The sequence below is a fragment of the Papio anubis genome, chromosome 7 (assembly GCF_008728515.1).
Source record: "Papio anubis isolate 15944 chromosome 7, Panubis1.0, whole genome shotgun sequence".
Taxonomy (NCBI): domain Eukaryota; kingdom Metazoa; phylum Chordata; class Mammalia; order Primates; family Cercopithecidae; genus Papio; species Papio anubis.
Genome location: NC_044982.1, coordinates 52,463,916 through 52,491,611, shown reverse-complemented (window position 1 = coordinate 52,491,611; position 27,696 = coordinate 52,463,916). Strand labels below are relative to the sequence as shown.

The 27,696-nt window shown below is 37.8% G+C and overlaps 1 protein-coding gene across 4 annotated transcripts in view; it reads right to left on the bottom strand.

Moving 5' to 3' along the window:
- Positions 1-27,696, bottom strand: part of BMP4 (bone morphogenetic protein 4) — a 255,091-nt gene that overhangs the window by 63,653 nt on the left and 163,742 nt on the right. For all 4 annotated transcript variants that reach the window (XM_017960327.3, XM_017960325.3, XM_017960326.3 and 1 more), the window contains one exon: positions 7,611-7,721. The gene's annotated coding sequence lies outside the window, so the exon portion shown is untranslated. The remainder of the gene's footprint in view (positions 1-7,610; positions 7,722-27,696) is intronic.

Sequence of the window (27,696 nt, the reverse complement as noted above, 5' to 3'; positions counted from 1 at the left end):
TCTAGTTTAAAAGACTTTTTAAAATAATAAATGAATATTGATTTTGAAAAACACTTTTTTCAGCCTCTGTTGAAAAGACCAAAAGCTTTTTCACTTGAATCTGCTAACAGAGAATTACATTAATACATTTTCTTATACTGAAACTTTTGTATAGTAAATCCTAACAGGTCATAATATATTAACATATTATTGAATTTTACTTGGAAATTAAAATTTTTTTTACATTTATGTTCATAAATGAAATCAGTCTAGAATTGTATCATATGTTATCTTTGGGTTTTTCTTTTTCATTTTTAGTGAACTTTACTTTTCAGAGCAGGCTAAGGGTCATCGCAAAATTGAGCAGAAAGTACAGAGAGTTTCCATGTACTCTCTGTCTCCACAACCTCTACTACAACTGACACCTTTCACCACAGTGGTACATTTGTTACAATCAATGAACCTAGATTGACATATAATTGTCACACAAAGACCATAGTTTACATTAGGGTTTACTCTTGGTCTTGTACATTCTATGGATTTTGACAACTGTATAATGACATATATCCACCATTGTAGTATCACACAGAATAGTTTCACTGTTCTAAAATTCCTCTGTGCTCTGCCTACTCACCCCTCCTTCCCCTCTGACACCTGGCAATCATTCATCTTTTTACTGTCTCTGTACTTTTGTGTTTTCCAGAATGTCATATAGTTAGACTGATACAGTATGTAGCCCTTCCATATTGACTTCTTTCACTTAGTAATATACACTTAAGTTTCCTCCACATCTTTTCATGGCTTGATAGCTCATTTCTTTTTAGTGCTGAATAATGTTCAATTGTCTGAATGTTCCACAGTTTTTTGGTTTTTTTTTTAATCCATTCACCTACTGAAGGACATCTTGGTTGTTTCCAAGTTTTGGCAATTATGTATAAGGCTGTTATAAATATCTATGTTTAGGTTTTTTCTAAACATGTTTTCAATTCATTTGGATAAATACCAAGGAGTACAATTACTGGATCATATGATAAGAGTATGTTTACTTTTCTAAGAAACCGCCAAACTGTCTTCCAAAGTGGCTATAGCATTTTTCATTCCCAACTGCAATGAATGAGAGTTCCTGTTGCTCCATATTCTTGGCAGCATTTGGTGTTGTCAGTGTTTTGGATTTGGACCATTCTAATGGGTGTGTAGTGGAATCTCATTACTGTGTAAACTAGCAATTCTCTAGTGACATATGATGTTAAGCATCTTTTCATATGCTTGCTTACCATGCTTATATCTTCTTTGGTGGGATATCTGTTCGGGTCTTTTGTCCATTTATTAATTGGGTTGTTTGTACTCTTAATGTTGAGTTTTTGTTTTATTTATTTATTTTTTTTGGAGATGGAGTTTCGCTCTTGTCACCCAGGCAGGAGTGCAATGGTGCAATCTCAGCTCACTGCAACCTCCGCCTCCTGGGTTCAAGTGATTCTCTAGCCTTGCCTCTTGAGTAGCTGGGATTACAGGCATGTGCCACCATGTCCAGCCAATCTTTGTAGTTTTAGTAGAGACAAGGTTTCACCATGTTGGCCAGGCTGGTCTTGAACTCCTGACCTCAGGTGATCTACCTGCCTCAGCCTCACAAGAGATTACAGGCATGAGCCACCACACCCAGCTTATTGTTGAGTTTTAAGAATGCTTTGTATATTTCAGATAACAAACCATTAACAAATGTGTCTTTTGCAAATGCATTCTCCCTGTCTATGGCTTGTCATCTCATTCTCTTGACACCGTCTTACCCAGAGAAAAAGGATTTAATTTTAATGAAGCTCAGCTTATCAATTATTTGTTTCATGGATCATGCTTTAGGTGTTGTATGAAAAAGATCATTGCTACATCCAAGGTCATCCATGTTTTCTCCTATATTATCTTCTAGGAGCTTCATAGTTTTGCATTTTACATTCAGGTCCATGGTCTGTTCTGAGTTAATTCTTATAAGGGGTATAATGTCTATTCTAGATTCCAGATTCTTTTTTTTTTTTTTTTTTTTTTTTTATTGAGGGTGGGGGATGTCCAGTTCTTCCAGCATCATATGTAGAAAAGACTTTTGCTGCTTCATGGTATTGGCTTCATTCTTTTGTCAAAAATCAGTTTACTATATTTATGTGGGAGTGGGTCTATTTCTGGCCTCTCTATTGTGTTCCATTGATCTATTTGGCTCTTTTTTTCACTAATACCACCCTCTCTTGATTACTGTAGCTTTATAAGAAGTTTTGAATTCAAGTAATGTCAGTCCTCCAACTTTATAATTTGATTTCAATATTTTGTTGGCTATTCTGGGTCTTTTGTCTCTCGATATAAATATTAGAATCAGTTTTTCAATACCCAGAAAACAACTTGCTGGGATTTTGACCAGGATTTTGTTGAATCCATAGATCAAGTTGAGAAGAACAGACATTTTGACAATATTGAGTCTTTCTATCCATAAAATATGGAATATTTCTCCATTCATTTAGTTCTTTGCTATCTTTTATCAGAATTTTGTAGTTTTCTTCATACAGATCTTGTACACACTTTGTTAGATTTACATCTTAGTATTTCCTTTTCTTAGGGTGCTAATATAAATGATAATGTGTTGTTAATTCCAAACTCCACTTGTTTATTGCTGTATATAGAAAAGCAATTGACTTTTATATATTAGTCTTGTAACCTGCAACCTTGTTATAATCACTTATTAGTTCCAGGTGGTGGTGGTGGTTATTGATTCTTTTGGATTTCCTATATGAACAATCATGTCACCTGTGAACAAAGACAATCTTACTTCATTCCCAATCTGTTTCATTTCCTTTTCTTGTTTTATTGGCTTAGCTAGAACTTTCAGTATGATGTTGAAAAGGAGTGATGAGACAGGAAGGACATCCTTGCCTTTTTCCTAATCTTACTGGAAAAGCCTTGAGTTTGTCAACGTGATGTATGATGTTAACCCCAGGGTTTTTAAAAAATTTTTTCTAAAATCAGGTTGAGGTAGTTCCCTTCAATTACTAGTTTGCTGAGAGTTTTACTCTATCATGAATGAGTGTTAGAGTTTGTTAAATGCTTTTTCTGTATCTGCTGGTATATTCATGCCATATTTCTTCTTTAGCTTATCATTGTGATAAATTACGTTAACTGATTTTTGAATGTTGAACCAACCTTGCATACCTGGGTTAAACCTCAATTAGTTGTGGTGTTTAATTATTTTCATACACCATTGAATTAGATTTGCTAATATTTTGTTAATAATTTTTGCACTATGTTCATGAGAAATATTGGTCTGTAACTTTTTTGTAGGGTCTTTATCTGGTCTTGGTATTACATTAATGCTGGGCTCATAGAATAAAACACTGCTCAGAGAAATCAGCGATGACACAAACAAATGGAAAAACATTCAATGCTCATGAATAGAAAGAATCCCAAACAAACAGAATATACATTCCTCTCATCTGCACAAGGTACATGCTCTAAGACTGACCACAAAATGAGACATAAAAAGATCCTCAGCAAAATTTTTAAAAACAAATTTTTATTTTATTTCATTTTATTTATTTGAGATGGAGTCTCATTGTGTTGCCCAGGCTGGAGTACAGTGGCATGATCTTGGCTCACTGCAACCTCTGCCTCCCTGATTCAAGCAATTCTCCTGCCTCAGCCTCCCAAGTAGCTGGGATTACACGTGTGCACCACCATGCCCGGCTAATTTTTGTACTTTTAGTAGAGACAGGGTTTCACCATGTTGGCCAGGCTGGTCTTGAACTCCTTACCTCAGGTGATCCACCCAGCTCAGCCTCCTACAGTGCTGGGATTACAGGCATGTGCCACTGCGCCCAGCCCCAAAATTTTAAAAAGCAAAATTGTACCACACTCTTGGACCACAGAGCAATAAAAATAGAAATCAATACTAAGAAAATCACTCAAAACCACACAAGTACATGGAAATTAAACAACCTGCTTTGAAATGACTGTGGGGTAAATAATGAAATTAAGGCAGAAATGAAGAAATTCTTTGAAACTAATGAGAACAAAGATACAACATACCAGAATCTCCAGGATACAGCCAAAGTAGTGTTAAGAAGGAAGGAAGTTTATAGCACTAAACACCAACATCACAAAATTAGAAAGATCTCAAATTAACAACAGAATATCACAACTACGGAACTAGAGAAACAAGAGCAAACCAATCCCAAAGCTAACAGAAGACAAGAAATAACTAAAATCAAAGCTGAGCTGAAGGAAACTGAGACATCAAAAACCATGTGGAGAAACAAATAATCCAGGAATTTATTCTTTGAAAAAAGTTAATGATATATAGACTGCTAGCTAGACTAATAAAAAAAAAAAAACCCAGAAGATCCAAATAAACACAACCAGAAATGACAAAGGGGACACTACCACAGACCCGAAAGAAATACAAAACCCCCCTCAGAGAGTACTATGAACACCTGTATGCACACAAGCTAGAAAACCTAAAAGAAATGGATACATTTCTTCAAACATACAGTCTCCCAAGATTGAACCACAAAGAAATTGAATCCTCGAACAGACCAATAATGAGTTCTGAAATTGACCAGTAATAAAAAGCCTACCAACCAGTGGCTCAGGTCTCCAATCCTGGCACTTTGGGAGGCTGAAGGGGGGCAGATTTCCTGAGCTCAGGAGTTTGAGACCAGCCTGGGCAACATGGTGAAACCCCATCTCTCTAAAGTACAAAAAATTAGCCAGGTGTGGTGGAGTGCACCAGTAGTCCTAGCTACTTGGGAGGCTGAGGCACAAGAATTGCTTGAACCTGGGAGGTGACACAGTGAGACTCTGTCTCAAAAAAAAAAACCTACCAACCAGAAGAAGATCAGGACTAGATGGATGAACAGCCCAATTCTACCAGATGTATAAAGAAGAGCTGGTGCCATTCCTAATGAGACTACTCCAAAAAATTGAAGAGGAGGGACTCCTCCCCAATTCATTCTACGTGGACATCATCATGCTGATACCAAAACCTGGCAGAGATATAACATAAAAAGAAAACTTCAGACCAATATCCTTGATGAACATAGATACAAAAATTCTTAACAAAATACTAGCAAACTGAATCCAGGAGCACATACAAAAGACAATTCACCACAATCAAGTAGGCTTTATCTCTAGGATGCAAGGTTGGTTCAACATACACAAATCAATAAATGTAATTCATCACATAAACAGAACTGAAAACAAACAAACAAAAACCACACATGCCTATTTCAATAGACACAGAAAAGACTTTTGGTAAAATTTAACATTGCTTAATGTTAAAAACCCTAGACAAAGTGGCACTGAATAAACACACTTCAAAATAATAAGAGCTATCTATGATAAACCCACAGCTAACATGATACTGGATGGGCAAAAGCTGGAAACATTCCCCTTAAAAACTGGCACAAGACAAAGATGCCCTCTCTCATCACTCCCACTCAACATAGTGCTGGAAGTCCTGGCCAGAGAAATCAGGTAAGAGAAAGAAATAAAAGACATTCAAATGTGAAGAGAGGAAGTCAAACTATTGCTGTTTGCAGACAATATGATTCTATATCATGATATATCTGATATCTGATATAAATAAGATATTCATATATACACATGACATATATATCACATATTCTTTATCCATTCATCTGTTAATGGACATGGGTTGATTCCATATCTTGACTATTGTGAACAGGGGTAAAATAAACATGGGAGTGCAGTTCTCTCCCCAACATACTAACTTTATTTCCTTTGGATATGTACCCAACAGTGGGATTATTAGATTATATGGTAGTCTTATTTTTAATTTTCTGAGGAAACTATATACTGTCTTCCAAAATGGCTGTACTAATTTGCATTCCCATCAATAGTGTGCAAGGATTCCCTTTTCTCTACATTAGTGTTCTCATCAACACTTATCTTTTGTCTTTTTGGTAATAGCCATTCTAACAGGAGTGAAGTGATATATCACTGTGGTTTTGATTTGCATTTCCATGATGATTAGTGATGTTGAGCATTTTTTCATATACCTGTTGACCATTTGTGTATCTTTTACCTATTTTTAAATTGGGGTTATTTGTTTTTTGTTATTGACTTGTTTGAGTTCCCTATATATTTTGGATATTAACCCTTGTTAGATGTATAATTTGCAAATATTTTCCACTATTCTGTAGACTGTCTCTTTACTCTGATTGTTTCCTTTGCTGTCTTTTTAGTTTGATGTAATCTCATTCATCTATTTTTGCTTTTGTCTCCTGTGTTGTTGAGGTCATATCCAAAAAAGCATTGCCCAGGCCAATATTTTGGGGATTTTCCCCTATTTTTTTTAGTAGTTCTATGGTTTCGGGTCTTACATTAATGCATTTTGAGTTGATTTTTATATATGGTGTGAGGTAAGGGTCTAATTTCATCGCTCTGTATTTGGATATCCAGTTTTTACCACTGTGTGTTCTTGGCACCTTCATCAAAAATCAACTAGGTGTAAATGTCATTTAGTTTCTATGGCCTAGGAATTATCTAATATTTAAGAATGTGGTACAATTTGCATGTAAGACTATCTGAACCTTTTTTCAGGGTGGTAGGCCTTTTAGTATCTTTTTTTATTTTATTCCTTTTATTAGCCTATTTCAGATTTTTTTTTACCTCCTTTAGTTAATTTTGATAATTTGTAGTTAATTAGAAAATTATCCATTTAATCAAGATTTTCAAGTCTATTGATACACACTTACAGACAGATTCTTTTTTTTTTTTTTTTTTTTTTTTTTGAGACAGAGTCTTACTCTGTTGCCAGGCTGGAGTACAGTGGCGTGATCTCAGCTCATGCAACCTCCACCTCCCAGGTTCAAGTGATTCTCCTGCCTCAGCCTCCCGAGTAGCTGGGACTACAGGCATGCACCACCATACCCAGCTAATTTTTTTTTGTATTTTTAATAGAGGCAGGGTTTCACCATGTTGGCCAGGATGGTCTCAATCTCTTGACTCCGTGATCAGCCCACTTCAGCCTCCCAAAATGCTAGGATTACAGGCATGAACCACCACACCCAGCCTACAGACAGATTCTTAAGTAATTTTTCCTATCTACCATTTTGTTGCCTTTCTCATTCCAAATATTTATTTGCCATTCTCTCTGTATTTATCTATTAGAGGAATAGCAATAGTTTTTGTCTATTTCATAAGTCTTTTCAATTTATGACCTATAAGTTTTATTGTTAAAATCTTTTTTGTGGTTGTTGTAGTCTAAAAGTATTTCTGTTTTTGTCTCTATTATGCCTCTCTTCAATTTCATTTATTTATCTTTTCTAGTTTTATGAGTTGAGTGCTTTAAGGAAGACAATTCCATGTAAAACTCTTTATTCCAATAAGGTTAATTCCTACCCCCTGCCAACAATAAGAGTCCAATATCATCATTCTGCCACCAGGTGGCTGGCCAGTGATACTGAGTTATAGTGACATAGCAGGGTTCGGTGTTAATCTCTGAAGTTGGCAAAGTAGACACACAGCAGTGAAAGAAGCCATATCCCACATATATCATTTTCGTCCTTCCCACCACACTTTCAATAAGCTCACTGAGCAATCACTGGAGTGACAAAGGAAAGTGGCTGCTGACTTACGTCCCTGAACTGGTCATCTGGTCCATCCTTTGCCATCTGGTTGAGAAAGTCCTCAGTTTTGAAGGCCATTGGTGAGCATTCATAAGGCACCAATATTGACACACTCTGGACCTAAAGTGGGGAAATGGGAGTGGTTCAACAGTTGCAGGTGACAAGACGTGCATTGTTGGCAGATAATATAAAAAATAATAATAATAAAGGCAACTATGATTTAATCTTCTTCTTCTTAGCACGATGTGCTAGTAATTCCAAACAATGCCAGTTCACAATACTCCCTCTCAAAAAACTTTCTGTTGGTCTAAGTTCTAAAAAGTTGCTTGTACCTGGGGCAAACCACTCCTACCACCCACCCTTGGTAAGACAGAGGTTTCCATCCACCTACCCTGCCCCTAGATCCTCTCATTATGAATCCTCAGTATTGTTCTTCTCTAGTCCCTGACGATCCAGACAAATATTAGCCACTGATTATAAGTCATTTTAGACTCATAATGCAGGACAACTTTCTTTCCAGGATATGTCAAAAAAGAGATATTCCACGTATAATTCTGCCTATTACAGGGAGGATTTCTCATCATTGTCCTTGTCATCACACACAATTGAGGTTAATGAGAACAGTCTGCATATAGCACAGAATCACCTAAAAATCAAGTTTAATGTTTTGTTTCTTTTATCAGCTGGTCATAGGGTACTCCTCTGACCCATGAAGCTATGTAAGCAGGTAGAAGTTCATGTGGCTATGCATCAAGAGTAGGAACACTGAGAATGGGAGATACTTGCTCACACAACTCACTGATACATTTAAGGCCTGGTTAAACTCAGTCTTATGTCACTTGCTTAGCCTTGTTGAGTAAGTGCTGCTAGGCAACCCAATTTTATGACTTGATAAGTAAGATAATACCCATCATGATAGGCAGTCTTATAGCAAACTAGATAGAACCCACATCTAGGATAGTAGCTAACTGGAGTTACCACCTAACTAATTTTATAATAACCGACTGATATTCTCCAAAATTACTTGTTGTTACTAGGTAACTTGTCATGGAGATAGGAGGATTCACCACACCTGTATCTTTCAACTTTGTGATGATGTTAATAATTTCTACAATACCTCCAGGTATAAAGTATTGCTTCTGATGTATTGTTCATCTGTGTTCTCAAAGGTATTTGCATAAAATTGTTCATAATACCCCTTTGCTATCTTTTCAAAGCCTCTAGGATCTGTAGTGATGACCTCTCTTTCATTTCTGACAACCATGATTTGTACATTTTTTTTTCTGTCTTACTATATTTTAATCAATTTTATTAACATTTTCAAAGAAAAAACTTTTGACTTTGTTACTTTTCTCTATTTTCTGTCCATTTTCTATGTAATTGCTTTTCATTCTTGTATTGTTTTCACATTTCTTCTTAATTTTGGTTCAATTTCCTCTTCTTTTTCTGTCATCTTAAAGTAAAAGTGTAGATCATTTATTTTAAGCATTTTTTCTAATATAAACATTTAAAAGTATAAATGTCCTTCTATGCACTGCTTTAGCTGTTTCCTACAACTGTGAAATACTTTCATTATCATGTAGTTCAAAATAACTTTTTTTTCAAGCTGGGAATTCTTTTATTTATCTATTTATTTATTTTTAAATTATACTTTAAGTTCTAGGGTACATGTGCACAATGTGCAGGTTTCTTACATATGTATACATGTGCCATGTTGGTGTGCTGCACCCATTAACTCATCATTTACATTACATGTATCTCCTAATGCTATCCCTCTCTGCTCCCCCCACCTCCTGGCAGGCCCTGGTGTGTGATGTTCCCCACCCTGTGTCCAAATGTTCTCATTGTTCAATTCCCACCTATGAGTGAGAACATGTGGTGTTTGGTTTTCTGTCCTGCGATAGTTTGCACAGAATGATGCTTTCCAGCTTCATCCATGTCCCTGAAAAGGACATGAACTCAACCTTTTTATGGCTGACTTTTTAATGATCGTCATTCTAACTGGTGTGAGATGGTATCTCACTGTGATTTTGATTTGCATTTCTCTGATGGCCAGTGATGATTAGCACTTTTTCATGTGTCTGTTGGCTGCATAAATGTATTCTTTTGAGAGGTGTCTGTTCATATTCTTTGCCCACTTTTTGATGGGATTGATTTTTTTCTTGTAAATTTGTTTAAGTCCTTTGTAGATTCTGGATATTAGCCCGTTGTCAGATGGGTAGATTGTAAAAATTTTCTCCCATTCTGAGGTTGCCTGTTCACATTGATGGTAGTTTCTTTTGCTGTGCAGAAGCTCTTTAGTTTAATTAGATCCCATTTGTCCATTTTGGCTTTTGTTGCCATTGCTTTTGGTGTTTTAGTCATGAAGTCCTTGCTCATGCCTATGGACTGAATGGTATTGCCTAGGTTTTCTTCTTGGGATTTTATGGTTTTAGGTCTAACATTTAAGTCTGTAATGCATCTTGAATTAATTTTTGTATAAGGTGTAAGGAGGGATCAAGTTTCAGCTTTCTACATATGGCTAGCCAGTTTTTCCAGCACCATTTATTAAATAGGGAATCCTTTACCCATTTATTGTTTTTGTCAGGTTTGTCAAAGATCAGATGGTTGTAGATGTGTGGTATTATTTCTGAGAGCTCTGCTCTGTTCCATTGGTCTATATCCCTGTTTTGATGCCAGTACCATGCTGTTTTAGTTACTGTAGCCTTGTAGTACAGTTTGAAGTCAGGTAGCGTGATGCCTCCAACTTTGTTCTTTTGGTTTAGGATTGTCTTGGTAATGTGGGCTCCTTTTGGTTCCATATGAACTTTAAAGTAGTTTTTTCCAATCCTGTGAAGAAAGTCATTGGTAGCTTAATGGGGGTGGCATTGAATTTATACATTACCTTGGGCAGTATGGCCATTTTCACGATATTGATTCTTCCTATCCATGAGCATGGAATGTCCTTCCATTTGTTTGTGTCCTCTTTTATTTTGCTGAGCAGTGGTTTGTAGTTCTCCTTCAAGAGGTCCCTCACGTCCCTTGTAAGTTGGATTCCTAAGTATTTTTATTCTCTTTGAAGCAATTGTGAATGGGAGTTCAGTGATGATTTGGCTCTCTGTTTGTCTGTTATTGGTGTATAGGAATGCTTGTGATTTTTGCACATTGATTTTGTATCCTGAGACTTTGCTGAAGTTGCTTATCAGCTTAAGGAGATTTTGAACTGAGATGACGGGGTTTTCTAAATATACAATCATGTCATCTGCAAATGGGGACAATTTGACTTCCTCTTTTCCTAATTGAATACCCTTTATTTCTTTCTCTTGCCTGATTGCACTGGCCAGAACTTCCAACACTGTGTTAAATAGGGGTGGTGACAGAGGGCACCCCTGTCTTGTGCCAGTTTTCAAAGGGAATGCTTCCAGTTTTTGCCCATTCAGTATGATATTGGCTGTGGGTTTGTCACAAATAGCTCTTATTATTTTGAGATACATCCCATCAATACCTAGTTTATTGAGAGTTATTAGCATGAAGCGCTGTTGAATTTTGTCAAAGGCTTTTTCTGCATATATTGAGATAATCATGTGGCTTTTGTCTTTGGTTCTGTTTATATGATGGATTACGCTTATTGATTTGCATATGTTGAACCAGCCTTGCATCCCAGGGATGAAGCCAACTTGTTCGTAGTGGGTAAGCTTTTTGATGTGCTGCTGGATTGAGTATGCCAGTATTTTATTGAGGATTTTTGCAATGATGTTCATCAGGGATATTGGTCTAAAATTCTCTTTTTTTTTGTTATGTCTGCCAGGCTTTGGTATCAGGATGATGGGTGGCCTCATAAAATGAGTTAGGGAGGATTCCCTCTTTTTCTATTGACTGGAATAGTTTCAGAAGGTACCAACTCCTCTTTGTACCTCTGGTAGAATTCAGGTGTGAATCCTTCTGGTCCTGGACTTTTTTTGGTTGGTAGGCTATTAATTATTGCCTCAATTTCAGAACCTGTTATTGGTCTATTCAGGGATTCAACTTCTTCCTGGTTTAGTCTTGGGAGGGTATGTGTGTCCATGAATTTATCCATTTCTTCTAGATTTTTCTAGTTTATTTGCATAGAGGTGTTTATACTTTTCTCTAATGGTAATTTGTATTTCTGTGGGGTCAGTGGTGATATCCCCTTGATCATTTTTTATTGCATCTATTTGATTCTTCTCTCTTTTCTTCTTTATTAGTCTTGCTAGCAGTCTATCAATTTTGTTGATCTTTTCAAAAAACCAGATCCTGGATTCATTGATTCTTTGAAGGGTTTTTTGTGTCTCTATCTCCTTCAGTTCTGCTCTGATCTTAGTTATGTCTTGCCTTCTGCTAGCTTTTGAAAGTGTTTGCTCTTGCTTCTGTAGTTCTTTTAATTGTGATGTTAGGGTGTCAATTTTAGATCTTTCCTGCTTTCTCTTGTGGGCATTTAGTGCTATCAATTTCCCTCTACACACTGTTTTAAATGTGTCCCAGATATTCTGGTATGTTGTGTATTTGTTCTCATTGGTTTCAAAGAACATCTTTATTTCTGCCTTCATTTCATTATGTACCCAGTAGTCATTCAGGAGCAGGTTGTTGAGTTTCCATGTAGTTGAGCAGTTTTGAGTGAGTTTCTTAATATTGAGTTTGACTTTGATTGCACTGTGGTCTGAGAGACAGTTTGTTATAATTTCTGTTCTTTTACATTTGCTGAGGAGTGCTTTACTTCCAACTATATGGTCAATTTTGGAATAAGTGTGATGTGGTGCTGAGAAGAATGTATAGTCTGTTGATTTGGGGTGAAGAGTTCTATAGATGTCTGTTAGGTCCACTTGGTGCCGAGCTGAGTTCAATTCCTGGATATCCTTGTTAACTTTCTGTCTCATTGATCTGTCTAATGTTGACAGTGGGGTGTTAAAGTCTCCCATTATTATTGTGTGGGAGTCTAAGTCTCTTTGTAGGTCTCTAAGGACTTGCTTTATCAACCTGGGTGCTCCTGTATTGGGTACATATATATTCAGGATAGTTAGCTCTTCTTGTTGAATTGATCCCTTTACCATTATGTAATGGCCTTCTTTGTCTCTTTTGATCTTTGTTGGTTTAAAGTCTGTTTTATCAGAGACTAGGAATTGCAACCCCTGTTTTTTTTTCTTTTCCATTTGCTTGGTAGATCTTCCTCCATCCCTTTATTTTGAGCCTATGTGTGTCTCTGCACGTGAAATGGGTCTACTGAATACAGCACACTGATGGGTCTTGACTCTATCCAATTTGCCAGTCTGCGTCTTTTAATTGGAGCATTTAGCCCATTTACATTTAAGGTTAATATTGTTATGTGTGAATTTGATCCTGTCATTATGATGTTAGCTGGTTATTTTGCTCATTAGTTGATTAGTGTCTTCCTAGCATTGATGGTCTTTACAATTTGGCATGGTTTTACAGTGGCTGGTACTGGTTTTTCCCTTCCATGTTCAGTGCTTCATTCAAGAGTTCTTGTCAGGCAAGCCTGGTGGTGACAAAAATCTCTCAGCATTTGCTTGTCTCTAAAGGATATTATTTCTCTTTCACTTTTGAAGTTTAGTTTGGCTGGATATGAAATTCTGGGTTGAAAATTCTTTATTAAGAATGTTGAATACTGGCCCCCACTCTCTTCTGGCTTGTAGAGTTTGTGCCAAGAGATCTGCTGTTAGTCTGATGGGCTTCCCTTGGTGGGTAACCCGACCTTTCTCTCTTGCTGCCCTTAATATTTTTTCCTTCCTTTCAACTTTGGTGAATCTGTCAATTATGTGTCTTGGAGTTGCTCTTCTCGAGGAGTATCTTTGTGGTGTTCTCTGTATTTCAGGAATTTGAATGTTGGCCTGCCTTGCTAGGTTGGGGATGTTCTCCTGGATAATATCCTATATTGTGCTTTCCAACTTGATTCCATTCTACCTGTCACTTTCAGGTACACCAGTCAGACGTGAATTTGATCTTTTCACATCATTCCATATTTCTTGGAGGCTTTGTTCATTTCTTTTTACTTTTTTTTCTCTAAACTTCTCTTCTCACTTAATTTCATTCATTTGATCTTAAATCACTGATACTCTTTCTTCCAGTTGATCAAATCAGCTACTGAAGCTTGTGCATGCGTCACGTAGCTCTCGTGCCATGGTTTTCAGCTCCATCAGGTCATTTACAGTCTTCTCTATGCTGTTTATTCTAGTTAGCCATTTGTCTAATCTTTTTTTCAAGGTTTTCAGTTTTGTTTGCCATGGGTTCGAATATCCTCCTTTAGCTCGGAGAAGTTTGTTATTACTGATCATCTGAAGCCTTCTTCTCTCAACTCATCAAAGTCATTCTCCGTCTAGCTTTGTTCCATTGCTGGTGAGGAGCTGTGTTCCTTTGGAGGTGAAGAGGCACTCTGATTTTTAGAATTTTCAACTTTTCTGCTCTAGTTTCTCCCCATCTTTGTGGTTTTATCACCTTTGGTCTTTGATGATGGTGACGTACAGATGGGGTTTTGGTGTAGATGTCCTTTCCATTTGTTAGTTTTCCTTCTAACAGTCAGGACCCTCAGTTGCAGGTCTGTTGGAGTTTGCTGGAGGTCCACTCCAGACCCCATTTGCCTGAGTATCAACAGCAGAGGCTGCAGAACAGCAAATATTGCAGAACGGCAAATATTGCTGCCTGATCCTTCCTCTGGAAGCTTCGTCTCAGAAGGGCACCCAGCCTTATGAGGTGTCAGTCGGCCCCTACTGGGTGGTACCTCCCAGTTAGGCTACTCGGGGGTCAGGTACCCACTTGAGGAGGCAGTCTGTCCATTCTCAGATCTCAAACTCTGTGCTGGGAGAACCACTACTCTCTTCAAAGCTGTCAGACAGGGACGTTTAGGTCTGCAGAAGTTTCTGCTGGCTTTTGTTCATCTATGCCCCGCACCCAGAGGTGGAGTCTACAAAGGCAGGCAGGCCTCCTTGAGCTGTGGTGGGCTCCACCCGGTTCAAGCTTCCTGGCCACTTTGTTTACCTACTCAAGCCTCAGCAATGGCAGACACCCCTCCCCCAGCCTGGCTGCTGCCTTGCAGTTCAATCTCAGACTGCAGTGCTAGCAGTTAGCAAGGCTGCATGGGCGTGGGACCCTCGAAGCCAGGCGCGGGATATAATCTCCTGGTGTGGTGTTTGCTAAGACCATTGGAAAAGCACAGTATTAGCGTGGGAGTGTCCCGATTTTCCAGGTACCATCTGTCACAGCTTCCCTTGACTACGAAAGGGAATTCTCTGACCCCTTGCACTTTCAGGGTGAGGTGATGCCCCGCCCTGCTTTGGCTGACACTCCATGGGCTGCACTCACTCTCCAACAAGCTCCAGTGAGATGAACCTGGTACCTCAGTTGGAAATGCAGAAATCACCCGTCTTCTGCATCGCTCACGCTGGGAGCTGTAGACTGGAGCTGTTCCTATTTGGCCATCTTGGAACCTCCCTCAAAATATCTTCTAATTTCCTTTGTAATATCTTCTTTGGTCCATAAATTATTTAGAAGTATACCATTTAATTTGTAAATAGGTGGGAATTTTCTAGACAGTTTTTTGCTATTTATTATGAATTTAATTATATTCATTTCAGAGAACATATTCTGAATAATTTTAAGCCTCTGAAATTTATGAGACTTGTTTGATGGCCCAGCTTGTGGTAGCCTCTGGTGAATGTTTCATGTGCATTTAAGAAGAAGATGTAATCTGCTATTGTTGTTGAAATGTTCTGCAAATGTCAACTGAATTCAATTCGTTGAAATTGTTATTTACATTTTCTGTATTTGTACTGGTTTTCTTTCTGCTTATTTTATCAATCATGGAAAGAGAGCTGTTGAAATCTCTGATGTAACTGTGGATTTGTCTATATTCCCTTTAATTCTGTCAAAGTTTTCTTCATGTACTCTGAAACTTTGATATTAGAGACATACACATATAATATTGCTGTCTTCTTGATTAATTGGTCTCTTTATCTTTATTAAATGCCACTCATTATCTCTGTTAATACTTCTCATCTTGTAGTTTCCTTATCCAATCATAATTTAGCCTTACTAGTTTTCATATGTATTGTGCTTGCAGGACATATCTTTTCCCAACTTTCCAATTTTTGTTTTCAGCAGTTTAAATATAATATGTATAGGTGTTTGTTGTGTTTTGTTTGATTTGGTATTTCTTCTACTTGATGATCTTGGATGCTTTAGAAACATTTATTTGTAATTTGGTATTTATTATTAATTTTTGAAAATTCTTGGCCATTATTTTTTTCTCTTTTTTTAAGAAACAAAGTCTTACTCTGTTGCCCAGGTTGGAACACAGAGGTGCAATCATAGCTCACTGCAGCCTTGAAATGCTTGGCTCATGTGATCCTCCCACCTCAGCTTCCTAAGTAGCTAAGACTACAGGTGCATGCCACCACACTTGGCTAATTTTTAAAAAAACAAATTTAGAGACAGGGTCTCTTTACATTGCCCAGCTGATCTCGAACTCTTGGCTTCAAGCAATGCTCCCATCTCAGCCTCCCAAGTCACCAAGATTACAGGCAGGAGCCACTGATCCTGGCTCTTGGCCATTATTTCTTCAGACATTTCTTCTGCCCTATACTCTCTCTCTCTCTCTTCTGCTACTGGAATTCTAATTCACATATATTATATTGTATAATGTTCCACAGCTCTTGGATGCTCTGCTCCATTTTGTCCCCACTTATTTTCCTATTTTAGATAAATAATTTCTATAGATCTATCTTCAAGTTTACTTATCTTCTTTATGACACTCTTGAATTTATGTATTACGTGCTTTCTTTGTGTCTGTTACCATATTTCCCATTTCTAGCATTTCCATTTGATTCTTACCTAGAGTTTCCATCTCTCTGCTGAATTATCCATCTGGTCTTGCATGTTATTCATTTTTTTCCATCAGAGCCTTTGGCATATTATCATAGTTATTTTTAAATTATTTATCACATAATTCCAACATATCTTGTCATATCTGTGTCTGGTTCTGACATTGTTCTGATGATTGTTTTGCCTCTTAGAAGCTTTTTTTTTTCTTGTCTTTTTGTATGTTTCATAATATTTTGTTGAAAGCCAACATCTTGTATAGGACAGCAGAACTGAGGTCAATAGTTTTTATCCCTGGAAATGGGCACACCTTTCTTTCCTCCAAAATTAGAGGTGGGGAGCCATGAGGTGTTCATCTAATTAGAAATTTGGCTGGGTTTGAGATTTATTGTTGCTATATAACCCTCAGTGCCCCAGAGGATCCCAAATCTTCTAATGATACTTTTTGCATTGGTTTACCAGATGGGTGTTTTCAATGTTTGCTCCCCTTCAGTTTTCAGTCTTCCCCTTAAACTTTGCCTTAAAGAGAGTGCTCTCTTGCAAGTTGCTTGTTACTTAAAGCCTGTTAGTCTAGCAGAGGGGAATGGGGCATTCTCAGTTATTGTATTAAACCTCAGTCTTAGGCAAGAACCATGTTCCTTGATTTCAGAAGTGTCCTTCTCACTAATGTGCAGCCCAGTTTGTATTTCTGCCTCTCCTGCAGAGGTAGAGGATTTTTTTTTTCGTTTATTCCCAAAACTGCAATGGGTTTTCAACAAATCAGGAAAGAGTGTTTTTTGTCTTTCCTGTCCCAGAATGAGACTTGTTCCATAAAAGGAGATGAAGAGAGAGGGTCCTGGTAGTGTTTAGTAGCCTCCTCATGGTGATTGCTGTTCTTCCTTGCTTCATCATCACAAGGAAACTTTCCCAATGTTTTCTGTGAGCACCCAGTGGGTTCACTGAGAAAAGTCTGGCAGGAATATGTAGGCTTCCTTATGTTTATAGCCCTCCAGAACCTTCAAGCTTCTCTTACAGATGTATACGCAACTGGCTGCACTCAGCCTCCGTCAATGTAGTGTTTGCCCTGGTTGAACTTAATCTTACCATTGCTCAGTAGAACCATATCCCAGTAAGCTAGTGCTCATGTCACATCCACCCTTGTCTCTCTTCAAATTTTGGTCCAGCCGAACTTCTGCACTTTAATGTGTTCAAAAAAGTTGTGAACTTGCTGTCAAATCAGCTACTGAAGGTTTTGCATGCATCACTTAGTTCTCGTGCCATGGTTTTCAGCTCTATCAGGTCATTTAAGGGCTTCTCTTCACTGTTTATTCTAGTTAGCCATTCGTCTACTCTTTTTTCAAGGTTTTCAGTTTCTTTGCCATGGGTTCGAACATCCTTCTTTAGCTCGGAAAAGTTATTACCGATCATCTGAAGCCTTCTTCTCTTGGCTGGTCAAAGTCATTCTCCATCCAGCTTTGTTTCATTGCTTGCGAGGAGCTGTGTTCCTTTAGAGGAGAAGAGGTGCTCTGATTTTTAGAACTTACAGCTTTTCTGCTCTGGATTCTCCCCATGTTTGTGGTTTTATCTACCTTTGGTCTTTGATGATGGTGACTTACAGATGGGGTTTTGGTGTGGATATCCTTTCCATTTGTTATTTTTCCTTCTAACAATCAGGATCCTCAGTTGCAGGTCCGTTGGAGTTTGCTGGAGGTCCACTCCAGACCCCATTTGCCTAGGTATCACCAGCAGAGGCTGCAGAACAGCAAATGTTGCTGCTGAATTCTTCCTCTGGAAGCTTCGTCTCAGAAGGGCACCCAGCCTTATGAGGTGTCAGTTGCCCCACCTGACACCTCCGGGCTACTCCGGGGTCAGGGACCCACTGGAGGAGGCAGTCTGTCCATTCTCAGATCTCAAACTCTGTGCTGGGAGAACCACTACTCTCTTCAAAGCTGTCAGACAGGGACGTTTAAGTCTGCAGAAGTTTCTGCTGGCTTTTGTTCAGCTATGCCCTGCCCCCAGAGGTGGAGTCTACAGAGGCAGGCAGGCCTCCTTGAGCTGTGGTGGGCTCCACCAAGTTGGAGCTTCCAGGCGGCTTTGTTTACCTACTCAAGCCCCAGCAATGGCGGGCGCCCCTCCCCCAGCCTCACTGCCAGCTTGCAGTTCTATCTCAGACTGCTGTGCTAGCAGTGAGTGAAGCTCCATGGGCGTGGGACCCTCCCAGCCAGGTGCAGCATATAATCTCCTGGTGTGCCGTTTGCTAAGGTCATTGGAAAAGCACAGTATTAGGGTGGGAGTGTCCCGATTTTCCAGGTGCCATCTGTCACAGCTTCCCTTTGCTAGAAAAGGGAATTCCCTGACCCCTTGCATTTCCCGGGTGAGGCGAAGCCCCGTCCTGCTCCGTGGGCTGCACCCACTTGTCTGGCAAGCCCCAGTGAGATGAACCCGGTACCACAGTTGGAAATGCAGAAATCACCCATCTTCTGCATGGTTCACGCTGGGAGCTGCAGACTGGAGCTGTTTCTATTTGGCCATCTTGGTGCCACCCCCTTCTACCAATGATCAGTGATGTTGAGCTTTTTTTTTGTATGATTGTTGGCTGCATGTATGCCTTCTTTTGAGAAGTGTCTGTTCATGTCATTTGCCCATTTTTTAATGGGTTTTTTCTTGTAAATTAATTTAAGTTCCTTATAGATGCTGGATAATGACCTTTGTTAGATGCACAGTTTGCAAAATTTTTCTCCCATTGTTTAGGTTGTCTGTTTACTTTGTTGATAGTTTATTTTTCTGTGCAGAAGCTCTTTAGTTTAATTAGATCTCATTTGTCAATTTTTGCTTTTGTTGCGATTGCTTTGGTATCTTCATCATGAAATCTTTGCCTGTGCCTATGTCCTGAATGGTATCGCCTACTTTTAGTTTTAATGCATCTTATTTTTTAATGCATTTCACAGTTGCAGTTATCAGTACACTTCTTCCCATCAAGTATGTCAGAATACATATCATTTACTGGAGTTCAATGCTTGTTTGAACCTCCTCTCTCCCAGCTTACCTATCTTCATCCTTTAGGATGCTATTCAGGCCTCTCTTTCCCTAATCTGGTTAAGGGTCCCTCCTCTGTGTTCCAGGTACACAGCATGCACATATTTTTTTTAATGCATATCTTTATCCTTGTACTTACTACATTCCATTAGAATTACTAGTATAAAGTTCTGCTTCTCTTACTGGAAATATAAAGTCCCAAGGGCACAAACCAAATCTTATTCTTTGTACAAAAGAACCTGGCACAAAATAGGTGCTCCATAAATATTCGATGAATAAACAAATGAGTGAAGATTTGCCATGCCCACACAGAGTAAAGTAATGCACAAGTTATAGCAGTCAAAAAAGAATAGTGAAATCCTGGTGGCAGCAGCTGCATATAACTTTTCTATAGTTGAGAGTGTAAAAACCATGTTCTGTAATAATTGGGTCTTTAAGAAAGTACAGAAAGGATGTGAGAGATTCTACAGCAAAAAGATGGGAATCCAGGAAGGATAAAGTCTAAGGACAGACAACAAATGTTAGGGATAGAGAGAAAACAAACAGAGCCCAGAATCTGAAGTGACACTTCTCCCTTGATATCCAAGATTTGACTAGCTTATTAATTATAAACTACTACTAACTTAAGAAGACTTCATCTGCATTATGCATGTTGTAATAATCAACATATGGGCAAAGACAGATTTTAGTAAACCTACATATAGGTTCATTTTTGTTTCCAAATGAATGCCTCTTATTTTCAATGTCCTGAATCAAATATTCCACAATATACAGTCTGCAGCAAGATGCCCTGGCAGATGCTAAACTTGATTCAGTCTACTAGGTCCCCATTCATACAGAATAATTATGTCCAGCTGGGGTCCTCCCTGATTTAACGACTTACGTTGGTCAGTCTTATAAACATTAAAGAAACAGTCTCTTATTTGGGAATCCCAGCTGGCCTTGTTGCAGCATAGAACCTCTTTATCCAGAAGGAGTTTAAACAAAAAAGATAAAAAGCATTTTATGATTAACTCCTTCCCCAATAAAACTGCTTTCTGAAAGCACATATTTTGAAGTTTTTTACCTATGCCATCTCATCCAGTTGAAAATTACAAAAACAACAAATTTTCATAGGATTCTTTTTAAAAAAGGATGCATAATTCTTTCCTGTGTGGATACAAATATTTATTTAGCAAATCCCATATTGATAGTTCTTCAGGTGGTGATGCCAACATTTTGCTATCATAATAAATGCTACAGGGAATACCTTTCTGTATTCATTACTGCACTTTTATGCTATTTATCTATTAAAATAAATTCCAAGATGTGAAATTTAATTTATGTAGACCTCATATCTAGCAAAATCTATAACATACAGTAAACATAACAGTGAATTGACACTGTCCAAAGAAAAAGCCTTCTTGGTTTTACAAGCTGAGTGCTTATGTAAGTTTCCTTAAGAATGAAAAAGCAGCTTAACTTTTCTTTAAAAACCCCAAAACTCTAGACTCTGGTTTGTAGCACTTAGAAGCTACTGGGTGAAACTCTCTTGAGCCTTGGGTCGGGGACTCTCCTCTCTGTAGATGAAGATCTGCTCTCAAGCAAGGGCTTGGAAGATAAATAACTTGGGACCTATAAGGCTTACAATTCTCCACAAATCTTTCTTTTCTACCTGAAAGAGTGGAAAATACAGAATTAAATAATGGACACCTGTTTCCTCCATTTGACTCTTCTTGGATTAAGATGCTGTATTTTCTAACTGTTTTCCTTCCATTAAACAGCTGACTTCCCCTCCAAGGTGGAGTAAGGGGAGGTCTTCTTTTAGTCTGTTTCTGAAGTTTGGTGACCCAGGGTGCTTGCTGCATCCCAAGGTGACCCTCACCCAAGCCTTTCATGTGTTTGGCATGCTTAATTTCATCAATCAGATCACTACTAACCTGAAACACAATGATGAGTATGTGTTCAGACTGTTCTGGAATTCTGTATATGTTAATATGGGGAGACAATTAGACCAAGTTCTTTGCTACACATACACAACCTTTTAAAGTTAGGTGGATATGAAACAAAGATGTTTTATGAGAATATGAATTATGATATTCCTCTAACATCAGACTGTAAATAAGACAAAAAGGTTTTTGGAATAATTATTGTTGCTTTTCAGAGAGTAGTTAGAAGGGAAGTGGAAAGATAAGGAAATATATTTTAGCTTAAGTACTCAAACAGTTTAATATTACTTAGATACTTACAAGAAAAAAATTAATTTCAGGTGACATTATGGAAGGATTCATAAGAGTTCCTTGTCCAAGGTTACATACAGTCAATTAATCTTCCTGGGTCTTGGATTCCTCATCAATAAATGTTGGACTTAAGCAGTTTCTAAATAACCCTCTCACCCCAAATTCCATGATTCTATGTATTTGGAATGAAATGATTCATTACTTTACAGGTCATATATCTCTTCAGGAATGCAAGGAGTTAAGAAAAAAAAAATCTCAAGATACAAATATGGACTTTTGTGAACCACCAATAATCTATATTTACTTGCAAATGTCCCACAAATAGCTTATTTGTATAATTATTTTACGAGTGCTTCAACTTAAGAAGAAACCACTATTCTATCAGTATGTATTTAGTATGGCAGGAGCTGAAAGAAAACATTCATATATTTTTTCTCAATATTGAAAAGTAAGGACAACAAATTTGGAAGACTGGAGAAATCTGGACTTAAGATCACAGATAGAAAAACTTTTACTTATTTAAGTATGAGGTTATGTTTAACATGATCTACTTAATTTCTTGTGCTACTTTATTATAGTGCAGTTGTTTTAAATGCTGATTTTTAATTGTTCACTTATTGATATTCCTCCTCTCTGTGACATTAGCAAATTCTGAACTTCATATCTAGTTGTGTTATGACCCAGTCTGACTGCTTTAGCCCCAGTATGAATAAAGGGGTCACAATGCAGTGAAAGAGCACCAAATAAAGCCAGGGAGACCTGGATTACAGGCTTGTTTCTGTGACCTTGGACAAATGGATTAACCTTCTAGGTCTCAGATTCCTCTTATTAAAATAAAAATATTAAATTGCTTACATTTCGTCTTCCTTTAAGATTCTATGTTTCTATGAATAATCTGGTCAATAGTTCTTCTCACTGCCTGTCAAGATTCTAATTCTAATACTATGTATTTACAATTGGCATTTCTTGCTTTTACCTTAACAATGACAATAACAACAACACAGCAATCATCCCCTACCTCTTCTGGCTTTTGAGTGTCCCATTTACAATTATAGGAACCAAACCCAGAAACACGAAGACTCGCAAACAGAACAAAGAATTAGAAAAAAATTTCAGGAACAGATTTTCACACCCAGGGAGAAAGAAGAGAAATTAGTGAAGATTCTTGATTGCATGTTGCATTAACCTAACTCAAACAAATGTAGGCAAATTAAGATAATTTATTAGCTCTCAAGAGCAAAGGATTCAGAGGATTAATCTGGATTCAAGTACATTTGAATCATGGATCAAAATGGCAATATCAGGGCTCTGTCTCATTTCCTACTTCTTTGACAGGTTCTCTCCATATCACCACAGTCACTGTTGGAAGCTGAAGACTCAAATTCTATATAAGTTTAATACACTGGGAGACAGAAATATGTTTTGTTTTGGTTATTTCCCCCCAAAGAACTCCCGCAGAAAGTTCCAGGGAGGAATAATTTATTGGTCTGGTATCCACCCCTGCATCAACCCGTGTGGCCTGTGGGATGGGTTCTCTGATTTATTAGGCCCACTTAGGTGATATTTCCACTCCTGTAGCTAGAGGTAGGAGAATAGTCAGTCATATCAAACTCATATGGAATGGGTTACTCATAGGAAAGAAGGGTTTTGTACTATGAAAAAGTTGGGGAAAGGATGCTAGAAGGATCACAAATAGAAGGTCACTACAATAGATTTCATCTGAATGCCAGTTCAAGGACAGGTGGCCGTTACCTGGGATGATGAGTAATGATAAAAACGATTCTGAGATATGTAAAAACTTAGTAAGAAAGAGTATAAAAATTGATTAGCAATGTTTGCAGTGGACATTGGAGTGACAAATGGAGATATACAAACCATATAGTTGCTGTCCTTGCCTAGGGTGAAATCATGATTCAGTTACTACTTAGTACAGTCAGTTCAACAACTTAGTCTTCAGAATATTATGGGATAGGCCCTTCTTTTGTAAATTTTCATTTATTCATGCTTGTAAAGCTCCCCAGATTCTTAGAGATAGTGGCCCCCTCTATGATCAAACATTTAAAATTTTATTTGAGGACATGTTGGCATTTAAGGTATAGAAAATGATCCTAGCCACCAGAGATTCTCAAACAAGAATATACATCAGAATCACCCAGACAGTTATTTTAAAATACATATGGCTAGCCTCTATCCCCAAACTTTCTGATTCCACAAGTCTTAATAAGCACCTAGAAAAGTGAATTGTGATTATTGTATATGAAAGTTATGTGTGGTCATAGTAAAAACAAACAAATAAACAAAACAGGCAGAGGAGTACAGCATGAAAAGTAAAAGTCCCTTTTATAGGAGAGAATTGGGTGAGAGATAAGGAGAGGGGAAATATTCCTTTGTTCTATATAAATTTCTATACTGTTCAAACTTTTTTAATGAGAAGCCGAATTTTTAAAAATTTTACAATGATGATCTAAAACACTTATTTCAGTCATTAACTACAATATCCATCTCGTCCAAATTTTCTTCACTGAAATGATTTTGGCTGTAGGTAACAAAAACAGCATAAAAGATTTTAAAAATTTCTTTCAAAGACTCACTCCCCTGAGGTAACCTTAATAAAAGTTCATGTATTCTTTCAAAAGCTTTCTATACATAAAAGCAGATATCTACATTTTTAAAAGGTACAAACCCATAAGTATATATGTCTTTTATTTTTTTTGTACCCATATACTTATGGGTATATATGTCTTTATGTAGTATATAAGTATATATGTCTTTATGCAGTTTGCTTTATTCGTTTGCCTTGGTCTCTTTCCCATATTTGTATAGGATCTACCCATATTCACATAAGATCTACCTCCTTTTAGTGGCTTCATAATATTCCAAAACTTCTTGTATTTACCAAGACACTTCTTGGAGTAAGAAGACATAGTTAAGCTCTAGGGATCATATCCATTTGAATCTCTTTATATGGCATCCCATGGCTGCTATTAAAAGCTAAGGGCCTGTGAAACTTGTTGAAGATTCTAAGACCTTGCTTGGCTTACCTACTTCAGAATATCTGGCCATGGAAGCCAAACAGAGATGCGATTCAGAGACAACAGGAGGGATCCTCCCTCTATCTGGACTTTTCTTTGTCCTGGAAGCTGCAGTGTGATTCTGACTGCTTGGTGATGGCACAGGCAAAGCTGAGCACATTCGGAGGGACAAGTATTTAGAACTTTCTGCAAAAAAGAATCCCCTAAGAATAAAGTATAATCCCAGGTATTTTACACACATACACACAACACACATATATGCACATACACACACCCAGGATCTAGACACTTTCTGATGAGACACAATGTTGGGCATTCTTAATCATGATGAAAATTTAGAAATTAACAAGGGAATGCAGAAACTTTCTCAAGCTTGTGTTAGGGTACCAAAATTAAATTTATGGCACTAGGCATGGCCAATTTCTAATCTATGGAAGTAAAGGAGAGAATATGATAAATAATATCCCCAGATAATCTAAAACACTATTTAAGTCAGTAACCAAAACATCCATCCCTGAGACCATTTTAGTTGTTGGTAACAAAAAACCGACTCCAACTTAAGTTTCATTTGCTAAACAAACAAAATAAAATATGGGTAAATAATTATAACAATACAGAGTTTCTCACAGACACCTGAGGACGGGAATTTCAAAAGTGACCAGAACCAAGAACTGAAAGGCCACAAGTTTCCTAGCAGGACTCACTCCGCTTCTCATCCTCTTGCCTCTGCTTTGCTTTTCCTTTTTAATCTCCTCCATTTTCCTCTCTGCAGGTCAGCATTCTGTATCTTTTTCAACCCTTGTGGTATGATGGGTACTTCACTGATCTTGAATTTCCAGCAACTTGGTTCCAATGGCATGTTGTGTCTACTGAACTATCTGTAACATATTCTGATGTAGGTAAACCAAGCAAGGTCTTCACCAAAAGTTTCACAGGCCCCTAACTTTCAATACCAGCCATAGGATGCCATATAAACAGATTCAAATGAATACGATCCCTAGAGCTTAAGTATGGCTTCTTACTCCAAGAAATGTCTTAGTAAATACAAAAAGTTTTAGAATATTATGAAGCCACTAAAAGGAGGTAAATTTGGATTTAAATTCCAAATTATTGAAGAAAGATTCTAACTGGCCCAGCTTGGGTCAACTGTCTTCTCTAGTAATAACAATACAGCTGGTAAAATTTACTGGGTGCTAACTGCACTTCATAATCATTACCTCTACATAGCCTCTGGGAATCTTCCTTACTAGGACCCTGAAACAGTTATCAAAAAAAAAAAAGGATGATTGTGAGTTGTGCAGATTTTCCCAGAGCATGAGAAAATTATATGCAGAAAGATACATATGCATATAAAAAGCTAATTTAAACTTTATAATGCAAATCAATAATGCCATAATGGAAATAAGTTCAGGCCTTAAAGTCCAAGACACCTGAGCTCTCATTCTAACTCCAGCAGGTTGTGTGGCTTGAACAAGTTCCTTCACTTGTCTTCTCAATTTCCTTTTCTTTCTGTGAAATCATGGCAATAACGCACACTGCATGAGAGTATACACACAGTAATTAAGTACTGTGCTCTTGAACATTTAAACGTTAACAAGTATGAGTACTTCTTCTTTAACAATGGAGCATCCAGAAGGGGTACATACCAGCAGGAAGGAAAAGAGAGAGAAACAAAGTGCCCACTCGCGCTGGTGGGTATTACCATTATACAAAACCATTATATAATAACAAGAGGTAATATTTATCAATTTTTATGTATACTCTGTTGGGAAACTTTCTCGATATAGCTGAGTATTATTACAGTCCCATTTGAAGGCGCAGACAGTTTAAGTAACTTGTCCTAGGTCACACAGTTCATAAGTAGGACTTGAGCCTAGGCAGTCTGGCTCCATAACTCATGTCTTAAGCACTACTTTGTACTGCCTTCGCCATCTGTACAAGAGCATATTACACACACGTGTTTCTGAAGCAGAGAGGTGTCTGTGGATATACCACCACAAAGAGAAGATGGTGTGGCTTCAAGATTTCAAACTTGCTGGAATCCCTCTTGTTTACTCCACATGAACCCTTTAATAAGTTACCTCATCAGAATTAATGGATTGTTATTCTTCTCGATCAGTAATGTAAACCATAAACTTTGAGATGGTTTGCCTACCACACTTGGTTTCAGATTTAGAAGGTTTACTTGCAAAAGCTCTTAGAAGCACCCATGAATAAACAAGAGTGAAAAGTTAAACCAAGGACAGACGTTTTTATTTGCACTTTTTTTTCAAATCTATCCAAACAATAAGATTCAAAAATTTTCCCTGACACCACAGGCAAATGCTTCTTCTCCAAGCACAGAACAGCCTGTTGGAGATAGCAGTCACATTGGTGTGGTAATTGATGAAATTTATAAATGACGCACAACTTCATAGTTTTGCCAGGCTTTACTTTAAAAGAGTCCCAAAGAGCAAGACAATGATAAATGACCGTGAAGGGTGACGACTTCTGAGAGCACTGGACAACGTGGTAGCAGATGCCGTTGGTTGGCTAGTCCAACTCCCATTTGCAAATGCACCTCCTCTGGCATCCTCCATTAGAGAGGCTAGAAAAGCCAAATATTTGCTTTTCTGCTCTCTTGCAGTGAGGGTTGTCCATGTGAGAAAGTCTGATCCCCAGTGAGGTAAAAGTGGACGTCTCCAGAGGCTTCTGGCAAAGTTTTTGTTTCCTGATATAAAGGACATTTGCCACAAGCACCACCCCTTTTGTGTCCCCTTCTTTCTGCCTTGTAAATAGACTAGTGTTTACAGCTATGACAGCCACCTCATGACCTCAAGAGAAAGGCCAGTAAGAATTGGAGAAACACTGATCTTGGTATTTTTGAGCTCTTAACTACAAACAGTTGCTTACCTCCAGATGGATGCTTGTAAGTAAAACAGTTTAAGTCACTCTTAGGCTTTCCATTGAAGCCAAAGGAATTCCTGTTGATACAATGTGATTGCAGACACTTTAGCCCACCTT